The sequence below is a fragment of the Ursus arctos genome, unplaced genomic scaffold, assembly GCF_023065955.2.
Source record: "Ursus arctos isolate Adak ecotype North America unplaced genomic scaffold, UrsArc2.0 scaffold_6, whole genome shotgun sequence".
NCBI classification, from domain to species: domain Eukaryota; kingdom Metazoa; phylum Chordata; class Mammalia; order Carnivora; family Ursidae; genus Ursus; species Ursus arctos.
Genome location: NW_026623078.1, coordinates 17373677 through 17388471, shown reverse-complemented (window position 1 = coordinate 17388471; position 14795 = coordinate 17373677). Strand labels below are relative to the sequence as shown.

At 38.1% G+C, this 14795-nt stretch overlaps 1 protein-coding gene across 4 annotated transcripts in view; it reads right to left on the bottom strand.

The window, feature by feature from the left end:
• SDCBP (syndecan binding protein) overlaps nt 1–9638 on the bottom strand; it is a 37595-nt gene extending 27957 nt beyond the window's left edge. The window contains exons 1-2 of one of the 4 annotated variants that reach the window (XM_048212392.2): nt 9474–9593; nt 965–1101 (exon numbers count right to left, since the gene is read on the bottom strand). The gene's annotated coding sequence lies outside the window, so the exon portion shown is untranslated. Of the gene's footprint in view, nt 1–964; nt 1102–9473 lie in introns of all 4 variants that reach the window. The other 3 variants (XM_048212391.2, XM_026516440.4, XM_026516442.4) reach the window with 3 other exon arrangements.
• Nucleotides 9639–14795: the final 5157 nt, after the last annotated feature.

The window sequence follows — 14795 nt, the reverse complement described above, 5'->3', positions numbered from 1 at the left end:
AAGTAGCCTAATTAGTTTCAATAATGCAGTACAAAACTTTTTTAATTAGCACAAGAACCAACAAATGAACATCAGGAACCTAAAGTACCCCTTAATCAGAAAGGGACACATTCCAAGACCCTTAATGGATATCTGAATTAGTGACAGCAACTGAAGCTATATGTACTATGCTTTTTCCTATACATACAGAACTATGATAAAGTTTAAAATACAGCTAGGCACAGTAAGAAATTAGTAACAATAAAACAACATACTGCAAAAGTTACATGAATGTGCTCTCCCTCTCTAAGCATCTTACTGTACTGTACCTGCCCTTCTTGTGATGATGTTAGACGATAAAATGATGAGATGAAGTGAGGTGAATGACATAGGCATTGTGACCTAGTGTTAGGCTACTACAGCTTCCAGACCACAGCTGACCATGCAGATGGGGGGGGGGGGGGACGACTACTATACTACCATATGATAGCAAATTAAAAACCATCTTAAGGTCCTAAAACAGCATTTCTTCAAATTTAAAGTCCATAAGGATAAATCAGAAATGTTAATAAAGATTCCAGAGTCCTAGCCCAGAAACTGAAACTCGACGTTAAGTGCAGACTAGGGTTCAGAAATCTGCCCTCAACCCTTTGTATTCCAACAGGGTCCAATGGACTCAATTTTAATTTTAGAGTTCCTTTTCTCAGCAGTTCTATTTAGTGACTTTTATTCTTTCTTAGAGAGCTTCCAAAGGAAAAAGGAGAAAGAAAAATCTTTAAATATAGTAAAATCACTCTATCTTTTAAATATCATAAGTGTTCAACTGAACTTTTTTATAAATCTAAGGTCTATTATGGTATTTTAGTGAACTTGTTTTCCTCTATCTTGAAACGCCCATTTCATCAATCCAGAAATTAGTACATCAGAATTCATCAGTTATTGGCAACTATGCTAAAAAACTAAAAATAACAAAAAATAAGATCACCTAGAATGATGCAATACTGAAATAATTGCATTCTTTCATCCTTCAGTTTGTATTGCCCAGAGTACTGCTTCCTCTTTCAAGAACAAACTCTGAAGACATTATCTGTAGCTTGTTTTCTAAAAAAGTTTCCTTGAGCACTTGGAATTTTTCATTTTTCACCCATGATGGCAGAGAAAAGGAAACAGGAGGAAAACATTTATTAGACAAATCAGAAGACATGTAGCTATACCCTAGACTCTTATGATAATGAGGAAATTGATTATATAAGCAAATCACAGACCATGCATTTTCAGACCATGATATCCTAACTGAAATATTTCAAATTTAAAAGTAAGCAATATATTTGTAGTTAATAAAAGAAATAAAACTTTTCAGTCATTCAAAAGAACTTTACCATGCAATATTTTGAAACAAGTCCCTTGATCCTGTTTTACTGTTACCATCTTATATTCTTTCATATTTGTAGACCAAAATTTACTTGATATAGCTTTTAAGTGGCCAAATGAAGGTTGGCCTTTAAACAAATATGACTGGAAAGAAACAGTAATATAGTGAAATTTTTAAAAACTTATCACATTGATTATTCTAATTGGTGTTTATAATATAAGGTATAAATAAAAATTCTCTACAAATACAGAAGAAGATGGTCATCCTCTCAATAAAATCACGGACCATTACAATTTGCAGTACTGCATTTTGACAATGCAAGTACAAAAATTACCAGATGGTAACAACAGAATTAGAGATGTATTTGAGATGTAGAATCAGTACTGTATTTTGAAAACCAAGTTCATGAAGGAGAACCACAAGTAATGATAAGCTGTAACAGAAACATATTTGAAACCTGGGAACAATACATGTGCTAATTTCACTTATGACAACTGATGAGCAATTAGTTGTACTCAAAAAGATGCTGCCCATTTCAGCTACATATACTTTCAAATCCAGGAAAATTCAGAATAAAAACATGGGTTTTTTGGCATGCCAGGATCCAATGCTTAATTTCAGCTCAGGACATGATCTCAGAGTCATGATATTGAGCCCTGCATTAGGCTCCGTGCTGAGTGCAGAGTCTGCTTGAGATATCCTCTCTCCCTCGCCCTCTGCTCCTCCCCCACTCTCTCTAAATAAATAAAATCTTTAAAAACAGAAAAACAACAAAAACTCATGGGTTTCTTGTGTTCCAGTTATTAAAATTGTATTTCTGGTAAAACTGTGCTTCAACTGACCCTTTTACCTTCACTTGTGCAAATTTTTCTGAAGATAAACTAAAATATAAAAAATAAAAGAAGTGTCCATTGGGCTCAGACAGTAAACGGTGATGACCAAGTTTTATAATACACTAAGGAATAAAAAGCATTCTAGACAGTTCATAAATGATATCAATGAACTCACTTTGATAAGGTCATAACCGTCATCTAGAGCAATGGTTCTCAAACTTGGCTAATCATCAGATCAGAATTACTTGGGCAGTAGTTAAAAATAGCTTCCTAGGCTGACACAGATTTCATGGAAGGACTTAGGAACTCTTCTTTTTAATAATTATCCAGGGAGATTCTCATAAGCCATTGTGAAATGTGGTCATATAAATCTGTTAAGGAGAAGATTTTCCTCATACCTATAGGGTTCCATTTCTGACCGATTGGACTAGTAAAAATCCAAAGTTTGACAACACTCTCTGATAGTAAGGTTTTGAGAAACACTCATACATTACTCATGGAAGTGTACAATTTCCATACGGAGTAAGTTTGCAGTATCTTATCAAAATTATAAATGCAGATACCCTCCAACCCTGCAATCCAGGTCTTCAGTCCACAAATATACTTGCACATAAAAAGTGACATATTTAAAATCTTATTCACTGAAGCACCAACTGCAATAGCAAAAGACTTCAAACAAAGAAGAAAGTTCTATATACAATATTGAAAGGGATCTAAAATATCATTACCTGGAAAAACAAAGGGTGCTTTAGAGCAATATATAAACATGCTAACATTTGTGTTACAAGGAAGAGGGAGCTTAAAGATCTAGAAAAAGAAGTACAAACTAAACCTAAAGCTAGCAGAAAGAAATCATAAAGATTAGAATAGAGATAATAAACTAGAAAATAGAAAAAAAAACAAAAAAAATCAATGAAACCAAAAGTTGGTTCTTTGAAAAAAAACCAACAAAATTGACAAACCCTTTGCAAGACACAAACACATAAAAAGAAAATTCAAAATACTAAAGTGAGAAAATGGGAATATTCACATTGATTCTACAGAAATAAATTGAAAGCACTCTGAATGATTGTACACCAAAATACTGGATAACTCAGATGAAATGGACAAATTCCAAGAAACATTAAGCCTACCCAGAATAAATCACAAATATATTAAAAATCTGAATACACCTGTAACTAGTGAGAAGACTGAATCAATAATCAAAAATCTCCCAACAAATAAAATCCCTAAGCCTTAAGCTTCATTGGTGAATTCTACTAAACATTTAAAAAAGAATACCAATCCTTCTCAAAATTTGGCAAAAGTTGAAGGGAACACTTCCTAACTCATTCTATGAGGACAGCATTAACCTGATATCAAAGCCAGTCACTCCACAAAAGAAAATTACAGACCAACATCCCTTATGAACACTGCAAAAATCCTCAAAATACTAGCAAATGGAATTCAACAGCACACTGAAGGATTATACACCTTTCAACAAGTGGGATTTATTCCTGGAATACCATGGTTCAACATACAAAAAAACTAATCAGTATAATAGGTCTCATGAACAAAATGAAGGGTAAAAAACAAAAACAAAACACATGATCATCTCAATGGATGCAGAAAAAACATTAAATTTAACACCATTTTATGATTAAAAAAACAAAAACATTGAACAAAACAGAAACAGAAGAAAATTACATCTACTTAATAAGAGCCACATACGCAAAACTCACACCAAACATAACACCCAATGGTGAAAGACTGATTGTTTCTCCTCTAAGATCAGGAACAAGGCAAGGAAACCCACTTCTACCATTTCTATTCAATATAGTACTGGAAGTTCTAGCCAGAGGAATTAGGCAAAAATAAGAAATAACAAGCATCCAAATTGGGTAAGTATAATGATCGTGCAGATTATTTGATTTATATATCTAGGGTTTAGAAAAATATAAAGACTCCACAAAAAAAGTTGTTAGAACTAATAAATTCAGCAACATAGGGTACAGTCAGTGGATTTCTATACACGAAAAAGGAACAATCTGAATATTGTTATGGTCTTACAATAGCATCAAAAATAATACTTAGGAATTAATTAATGAATTTGTCAATTTAATCAAGCAGGTAAAAGCCTTGTACAATGAAAACTACAGGGGTACCTGTGTGGCTTAGTCAGTTAAGCATCCAATCTTGGTCTAGGTCAGGATCTCAGGGTCATGAGACTGAGCCCCAGGTCAGGCTCTGCACTCAGCAGGGAGTCTGCTTGAAATTCTCAACCTCTCCCTCCCCCTCTACCCTTCTACCCCTCTACCTGCTTCTGCTTCCACATGCACGTGCACGCTCTCTCTCCCTCTCTCTCTCTCTAAAGTAAAAAAAGAAATCTTTAAACAAAAACTACAAAACACTGCTGCAAGAAATCAAAAAGAATATATAAAATGCAGCACATCCCATGTTCATGGATTGGTAGACTTAATACTGTTAAAATGAGATCACACTGATCTCAAGATTCAATGCAATCCTTATCAGAATCACAGTAATTTTTTTCCAGGAATAGAAAAACACATCCTAAAATCCATATGAAGTTTCAAAGGACTCAAATATCCAAAACGATCCTGAAAAAGAACAAAAGTGGAAGACTCGTACTTCCTCATTTCAAAACCAACTATAAAGCTACACTAATCAAACGGTAGGGTATTAGCATAAGGCATATAGATCAATGGAAAAGAAGAGAAAACCTATAAATAAACCCTCACACATATGGTTAAATAATTTTTGACAAGAGTGCCAAGACCATTCAATGAGTAAAAGTCTTTTCAACAAATAGAGAAAATTGGACATCCACGTGCAAAAGCATGAAGGTGGACTCATACCTAACACTACAAAAATTAACTCAAAATGGGTAAAGGACCTAAACTTAAGACGTAAAACAATAAAAACTCCTAGAAGAAAACACAGGACGAAAGATTCATGACTTTGCATTTACCAGTGATTTCTTTGGACATGATACCAAAGGTACAGGTAACAAAAAAAAAAAATCTAGACACACTAGACTTCATGAAAATTTTTAATTTTTGTACATGAAAAGATAGCATCAACAGAGCAAAAAAAAGCAACCCACAGAATGGGAGAAAATATTTGCAAATCATATATCCAATAAGGGATTAACATCTAGAATATTTAGAGAACTATAAAAACTCAACAAGGAAAAAAAAACTGGCAAAGGACTTGAATAGACATTTCTCAAAAAAAGATACAAGAATGGCCATAAACACATGAAAAGATGCTCAACATCATTAATCATTACAAAAATTCAAATCATGGGGCGCCTGGGTGGCACAGCGGTTGGGCGTCTGCCTTCGGCTCAGGGCGTGATCCCAGCGTTGTAGGATCGAGCCCCACATCAGGCTCCTCCACTGTGAGCCTGCTTCTTCATCTCCCACTCCCCCTGCTGTGTTCCCTCTCTCGCTGGCTGTCTCTATCTCTGTTGAATAAATAAACAAAATCTTTAAAAAAAAATGCAAATCAGAACTAGGAGATACCACCTCACACCCATTAGGATGGCTACTATCAAAAAAAAAAAAAAAAACAAGTATTGAGGGAAAATTGGTCAGATACATGCAAAAAACTAAATCGGACCACTTCTCACACCATACACAAAAAATAAACTCAAAATGGATTAAAGACCTAAATGTGAAATCTGAAATCATAAAAAAAACCTAGAAGAGAGCACAGACAGTTATGGTTCTAACATGAGCTATAGCAACATTTTTCTAGATAAGTCTCCTGAGGCCAGAAAACCAAAACCAAAAATGAACTGTTTGGGACTACCTCAAAATAAAAGATTTCTGCACAGCAAAAGAAACAATCAACAAAACTAAAAGGCATCCTACTGAATGGGAAATCTGGGTATCTGCAGATTACACACCTGATAATGGATTAGTATCCAAAATATATAAAGCACTTAAACAACTCAAAGCCCAAAGAATAATTCAATTTAAAAGCAGACATTTCTCCAAAAAACACATTCGGATGGCCAACAGACATATGAAAAGATGCTCAACACCACTCATCGTCAGGGAAATGCAAATCAAAACCACAATGAGATATCACTTCACACCTATCAGAATGGCTAAAATCAAAAACACAAGAAAAGACAAGTGTTGGCCATGATGTGAGAAAAAGGAACCTTCCTGCACTGTTGGTGGGAATGCAAACCAGAGCAGCCACTCTAGAAAACAGGATGGACTCTCAAAAAATTAAAAATAGAACTACCCTATGATCCAGTAATTGCACTACTGGGTATTTACCCAAAAAATACAAAAACATGAATTCTAAGGGATACATGAACCCCTGTGTTTACTGCAGCATTATTTACAATGGCCAAACTATGGAGGCAGCCCAAGTGTCCATCAATAGATGAAGATGTGGGATGTATACACATACATACATACACACACACACACACACACACGAATATTATTCAGCCATAAAAAAGAATGACATCTTGCCATTTGCAACAACATGGATAAAGTTAGCAAAGTAAGTCAGAGAAAGACAAATACCATACGATTTCATTCATATGTGGAATGTGGAATTTAAAAAACAAATGAGCAAAGGGAAGAAAAAAAGAGGCAAACCAAAAAACAGACTCAACTATAGAGAACAAACTGATGGTTACCAGAAGGGAAGTAGCTGGGGGGATTGGTGAAATTGGTGATGGGGATGAAAGAATGTATTTGTCCTAATGAACAATGGGTGATACATGGTATTGTTGAATCACTATATTGTACACCCAAAACTAATATAACACTGTATGTTGACTATATTGGAATTTTTTTTTAAGTATCAATTAGCGGGGAAATGGAAAAATTGGAACCCTTATGCACTGTTGATGGGAATATAAAATGGTACAGCCACTATAGAAAACAGTATGGTGGTTCCACAAAAAAAAAAAAAAAAAAAAATTAATTACCATATGATCCATCATTCCACCTCTGGGTATACATCCAAAAGAATTAAAATCTGTGTCTAAAGAGATATTTGTACACCCATGTTCACAGCAGCAATATCCACAAAAGCTCAAATATGGAAGTAATTCAACTGTCCATCTATAAATAAATGGACAAGACCATGTGGTATACACATACAATGGAACATTATTCAGCTTTAAAATGGAAGGAACTTCTGCATCATGCTGGATGAATCTTGAAGACATTATGTTAAGTGAAATACACCAATCACAAAAAGACAAATACTGTGTGATCCCACTTATATGAGGTACTTAGTCAAAATCATAAGGTATAATGGTGGTTACAAAGGGCTGGGGGAAGGAGAGAATGGGGAGTTACTGTCTAATGGGTATAGAGTTCCCATTTTACTAGATGAAGAGTTTGTTAAGGATGGATGGTGGTAATGGTGTACAACACTGTCAATGTATATGAAATGCATCCTTAAAAATGGTTGAGATGGTAAATTTTGTTATGTGTATTTTACCACAATAAAAAAAGGAAAGAGGAAGGGGGAGAATATATGTTTGTTTGTATAGGTATCAAATAACCCTGGATGGATACCTAAGAATCATAAAAACACTGGCTCCTATAGGAAGGAAATGTGGTTGGCTGGAGGACCTTTAGAGGAAGGAGACTACACTGCACACTTTTTTTATTGCTTACATTTCGAGCCATGTTACTGCTCAAAAGGTTACTACTAGCTCCTCATAAATATACAAATAATGTTGGCAGCACTTGGAAAGAAATTAATAAATGCTAATATAACTATTACTATATACAGGACATATTTTAAAGTTGTTCAGAGGAATTTTTTTTTTTTTTAGAAAATCGTGGCATTTACTACCTTAAAAAGTACCTAAATCTGGCAAAAACAGGAAAAAAAAAATAGTTGAGTCATGTTTAATTTAAGGAATGGATTTACTGATGAGTACATTCAACTGCCAGCTATTTATAAACTCATCCTCTTCTGGTAAAGATTTTTGTATCCTTATAATGCTCAAAATAACTAAAAATTAATGTTGTCGAAGTTAAATTTGTATTATAATGGACTATTTCCTGAACATTTTAAAAGACATTCCACTTCCTTATTTTCATTCTGTGGCACAAACCACTTGATCTATACTATTTCCGTACCATTTAAAGGACAAAAATTTATAGAACTAAATTGGTAACAGAAAACATGAACAACTTTTTTTTTTTAACCGTTTGCCCTCAACCTCAAATAGAAAAGGTAAAGATTGGAAAATCTGAATTTCAATCACTTACATATACACTGAAGATAAAGCTAACAGCCTGCAGCTGTTTTCAATGTAATTTTCCTTTTTAATCAATTGTTTTTTTTTCTTTCAAATACGCAGATGTTAAGAGTTTGGTAAACCAAATGTACTTCTGAAGTAATGTACTACATAAAAAAAAAAATCACAGTAAATGCGTATGCAGGTAATATATACAGACTAGATAACCTAGAAATTCCTTTCAAAAACGGGCACATTGGAAGACTCCATGATAAAATAATTCCACTTCAGTGAAAAGGAAAACTTTCCACATCAATATGCCTTCACTTTCCCATTATTACAAGGAAATCCTGAAACGAAAACTCTGAGTCATTACATCTCAAGGGATTTTCCTTCTGCACACACCCTTCTGGAACGTTGCTCCCTTTCCTCCAACTTCTCCAGGAATAGGCGCGCAGCGAACAAACCCTCCCCACCCCCTTCCAGAAAGTCAAGGCTCGGCCCACTCAACAGACAGACACCTCCTTCCTCCTTCCAAATCCAGGGCGGTCCGATTAAGCCACCCAGGAAGGTGACTGGGTACAGTCCAAGGAACGCAGAGCACCGTGACGAGCCACAGCCAGCCGCTCTTCCTCCGCCGGTCCCGAGGGATCTCAGCCAAGAGGAACAAGAACGGCCGAGACCGACCAGAACGACGAGTCCGAGCTGAGGCGGCAGCTGACGGCGTCGCCGCGGACCGGGCCTCAGGGCTGTCCCTAACCCCGCCGACCTCCCGCCGTCCCCCCACCCCCTCGCCCCTCGCCCCCGTCCCGGGCGGGACCATGAAACCCACAGGGTCGCAGGCAGGGCGCGCTGCTGGGGCAAACTTTCGCCCTGGACCCCGCGGGGAGCCAGGAGGGGCGCGGAGACCCCTGAGGAGAGGGCGTCGCCACCGCTACCCGAAAACCGCTGAGCCCAAGACGCTCTCCGCTAGGTGCCCCGTGGCTGCCTCGCCTCTGCCCCTAGTCCCCGCACCCGGGACACGGCCTGAGCGCCCCTCTCTTCCCAGACCGCTGCTCACCTAGGCCACAAGGACCCGCTCACCGCCGTTGCCGCCGCCTCCGGTAACTGGCACGGACTTCCGAGACCCGAAGACAGAAGAGCCGCGCGCGCCCGAGGACCGCCCGCGAGGCGCGTCACGGTGCCGCCCCCGCCTTCCGCCCGCGCAGGCGCGCGGATCCCGGTCAGGTGACCCAGTCCCTATGGTAACAGGGCAGCGGGGGTGGGGGCGGGGTGAGGGGGGCGAGGCGTGGGCCACTCCTGCTAGTGCTAGGGTTGGGTAAGGTAAAGCCGCCCACCCGCTGCCAGTGGTTACGCTCCCCACCTTCTCCACCTTCCCCAGGGGTAGTGCGGGAGGGCCGTGCCACCTGCCCTCTACTGTGTTCATCTGTGTTTAAGGTCCTTTGGTTCCCATCACCTCCAATACAAAGAGAGTCCTGAGAACCTATCCTTTGGAGATTTCCTTGCCCTCCTTGAACTACCACCGCTTTACTCCTACTCATCTCGACCCTCTCACTTTACCGCTCCACTCACAGGCTCAGAAACATTGCTTCCACTAATCCTTCTCAACTCCTTCCCTGTTACAATTTTTTTCTTTGGCTTTTTTTACTCTTTGTCCATCTGAGCGAAAGTTCATTGGCTGTTCAAGGTTATGTGTGGTACTGTACAAAAGTAATAACCCATATCCTAATGCAAACACTAAAAAACGGTATTTCTTGAGGGCTATGTTCAAAGTACTGTCCTGAGAACTTGATGTATATAGTCTTTAGTCCTTACACCAATCTATAGCATAAATACAACACCCCTGTTAGCACACAGAGAAACTGAGGCACTAAATTAGCCAAGTTTACCAAGTTACTATAGGTACCATAGTTACCAAATACCAACATAGAGTACTTGACAAAATAGCATTAACTTAGAAGCATTTAATTTCTAGCTAAGTTATTTAGTGCCACAACAATTTAATGTGGTAAAACTAATAAAAATCTGAACATAAAAGAGATGACAAGTAAACAAGATAAAAACTCTCCCTCAGAGAGTTTATGGTCTAGCTGATAAACTAGACGTTTAAAAATAATTAGACAGTAGATTGGTAAGGAAGAAATATACCTGTTTTTAATAATAAATATGTGACATGATTATGTAGAAAATCCCAAAAAAAATTAACCAAAAAAAAAAAATACCTAAAACTGATAAGCAATTATAGCAAAGTTGTAAGATACAAGGTTAACATATACAAAAGCTACTTGCTTATATTTTCCAGGAATGAACAAATGGAATTTGAAATTAAAGACACAATACCACTCATATTAGCACCAAAAAAATGAAATACTTAGGTATAAATCTAACACAATATGTACAAAATCTATATGAGGAAAGCTATAAAATTTGGATGAAAGAAATCAAAGAAGATCCAAATAAGTGGAAAGATATTCCATGTTCATAAGTAGGAAGATTGAATATTGTCAAGATGTCAGTTCTGAGCACCTGGGTGACTCGGTTAGTTAAGCGACTGCCTTCGGCTCAGATCATGATCCTGGTGTCCCGGGATGGAGTCCGGCACTGGTCTCCCTACTTAGTGGGGAGTCTGCTTCTCCCTCTGATTCTCCACCCTATCGTACTCTTAGTCTCTCTCTCTCTCAAATAAATAAACAAAATTAAAAAAAAAAAAAAAAGATGTCAGTTCTTCCCAACTTGATAGATTTGATGTAATCTCAATTAAAATCTCAGCAAGTTATTTTTTGGACATCAACAAGCTAATCCTAAAGTCTTCATGGAAAGACAAAAGTCCCAGGAGAGCCAACCAATACTGAAGAAGAGGAACAAAGTCACAGGCAGGACAGTGCCCAATATTAAAACTTACTATAAAGCTATGGTATTCAAAACTGTGTGGCATTGCAAAAGACTAGAAAAATAGTTCAGTTGCACAGAATACAGAGCCCAGAAATAGACTCACATGAATACATTCAATGGATCTTTGAGAAATGTGCTAATTGGATAGTCTTTTCAACAAATGGTGCTAGAACAACTGAACATTCACATGCAAAAAAAAAAAATCTAACCATAGACTTTATACCTTTTGCAAAACTTAATTTGAAATGTATCATTGGGGGCGCCTGGGTGGCTTAGTCAGTTCAGCATCTGCCTTCAGCTCAGGTCATCATCCCAGGGTCCATGCATTGAGCCCCACATCGGGCTCCCTGCTCTGCTCAGCAGGAAGTCTGCTTCTTCCTCATACTCTGCTCCTCCTCTCTGCTTGTGTTCGCTCTCTGACTCTGAAATAAATAAATACAATCTTAAAAAAAAATGAAATGAATCATTGACCTAAATTTAAAACATAAAACTAAACTTCTGAGAGATAACGTTGGAGAAAATCTAGGTGACCTTGGGTTTGGTAATAAGTTTTTAGATACAACAAAAACACAATCCATGAAAGAAAAAATTTACAAGTTAAACTTCAGTAAAATTTAAAACTTTGGCTCTGTGAAAGACACTGTTTAGAAAAGGAAAAGACAAGCCACAAACTAGGAGAAAATATTTGCAAATACGTATGTGATAAAAGGCTTGTACTCAAAATATTCAAAGAGCACTGAAACCTCAACAACAAGAAAACAACCCATTTTAAAACTAGGCAAAAGATCTGAACAGACACCTCACCAAGTAAGATATACAAATGACAATTAAGTGTATGAAAGGAGACTCAACAGCATAAGACATTAGAGAAATGCAAATTAAAACAACAAGGAGATACCAGGGCACACCTATGAGCAAGGCTAAAATCCAAAATACTGACAACACCAGATGCCAGTGAGGATATGGAGCAACCAGAATGCTTATTCATTGCCGGTGGGAATGTAAATGGTACAGCCACTTTGGAAGATAATTTGGAAGTTGTTACACAAATCAACATAGTCTTGCCATACGAACCAGTTATCATGCTCATGAATATTTACTCAAATGAGTGGAAAACTTATGTTCACACAGAACTCTGCACGTGGCGACTCCTGGGTGGCACAGCTGGCTAAGCTTCTGGCACTTGGTTTGGGCTCAGGTTGTGATCTCAGGGTCTTGAGATGGAGCCCCGAGGCAGGCTCCATATTTCGTGCGGAGTTTGCTTGGAATTCTCTCTCCCTCTCTCTCTGCCTCTCCTGCCTGTGCTCTCTCTCAAATAAATAGATAAATCTTTGAAAACAAGCAAACAAACAAACAAAAAAAAAAACTCTGCACATGAATATTTATAGCTGCTTTATTCATAATTGCCCCAAACTAGAAGCAAATTCCACGGGTGAATGGATAAACTATGGTACCTCTATGCTATGGATTATTATTCAGCAAGAAAAAGAAATGAGCTATCAAGTCATGCAAGGACATGGAGGAACCTTAACTACATATTGCTATGTGAAAGCACACAGTCTAAAAAGGCTACATTCTGTATGATGCTAACTATATGACATTATGGAAAAAGTAAAATTATAGAGGCAGTAAAAAATAGTTTCCAGAGCGTGGGGAGTAAGGAGAAGGGTAAGTAGGTGAAACACAGGGTGGTGAAGCTATTTTGTCTGATATCATAATGGTAGACGATGACATTACTTTTGTCAAAAGCCAGAGAACAGTATGTGGTGTGTGTATATATTTTTAGTCTTTGTCCCTAGGTCCTGGATCAGAGCTTCGGAAACCCTTTGAGTTTCAGGAGTGATAGGTGTGTCTTTGTTATGCTAATGAAGCGGCTAAGAGGGAAGAAGCCCTAGATAGCTTCATGAACGAGGCCGGTTGTCCGGAAGACCAAGCATTGGATTCGAGGTGGAGCACCCAGATGGCTCAGGCGATTAAGTGTCTGGCTTCAGCTCAGGTCATGATCACAGGATCCTGGGATTGAGTCCCTCATCAGGCTTTGTGCTCAGCCAGGAGCCTGCTGCTCTCCCTGTTTGAGCCCTGTCTCCCAAGCCTTCTCTGTCAAATGAATAAAAATCTTTAAAAAAAAAACACCCAAACCACATTTGATTAGAGAGCTGGTACTTTCGGCCTCGGTTTCCTACCTTTAAGGAGGAAAGGGCATTAGAGACTGAGTTCATGCACAGGTTCTCAGGTAGAAGAAACAGGTCCTGTGCTCATGACTGAGAAACAGAATGGATTGGACTTCTCAACAGAAATGCCTGAAGCCAGTAGACAATGGAGCAATGCCTTCAAAATTATAAGGGAAAGTGATTTATTTATTTATTTATTTATTTATTTATTTATTTATTTTTTATAATGATTTTTTATTATATTATGTTAGTCACCATACAGTACATCCCCGGTTTTCGATGTAAGGCTCGATGATTCATTAGTTGTGTATAACACCCAGTGCACCATGCAATATGTGCCCTCCTTACTACCCATCACCGGCCTATCCCATTCCCCCACCCCCCTCCCCTCTGTAGCCCTCAGTTTGTTTCTCATAGTCCATAGTCTCTCATGGTTCATTCCCCCTTCTGGTTACCCCCCCTTTCTTTATCCCTTTCTTCCCCTACTGATCATTCTAGTTCTTATGTTCCATAGATGAGAGAAATCATATGATAGTTGTCTTTCTCTGCTTGACTTATTTCACTTAGCATTATCTCCTCCAGTGCCGTCCATGTTGTAGCAAATGTTGAGAACTCGTTCTTTCTGATTGCTGAGTAATATTCCATTGTATATATGGACCACAACTTCTTAATCCAGTCATCTGTTGAAGGGCATCTCGGCTCCTTCCACGATTTAGCTATTGTGGACATTACTGCTATGAACATTGGTGTGCATATGGCCCTTCTCTTCACTACGTCTGTATCTTTGGGGTAAACACCCAGTAGTGCAATGGCTGGATCATAGGGTAGCTCAATTTTTAACTTTTTAAGGGACCTCCACACTGTTTTCCAGAAATTTGCAGTAGGCTTTTCATAGATGGCTTTTATGAGATTGAGCAATGTACCTTCTATTCCTACACTCTGAAGGGTTTTAATCAGGAAAGGATGCTGTATTTTGTCAAATGCTTTTTCGGCATCGATTGAGAGGATCATATGGTTCCTGAGTCTTTTCTTGTTGATATGATGTATCACGCTGATTGATTTGCGAATATTGAACCACGCTTGCATCCCAGGTATGAATCCCACTTGATCGTGGTGGATCATCCTTTTAATGAACTGTTGGGAAAGTGATTTCTAACCTAGAGGTCTACGCTGAGGCAGCTGAGATCATTCGAGTGTGATATATGAAGACATTTTTATAAATACTACAAAGAATCATAAAGTTTATTTCTCATGCTCTTTTTGTCAGAAAGTAAATGACAACGTAAATGTGCATTTGCTGCACAAAAATAAGAATATAA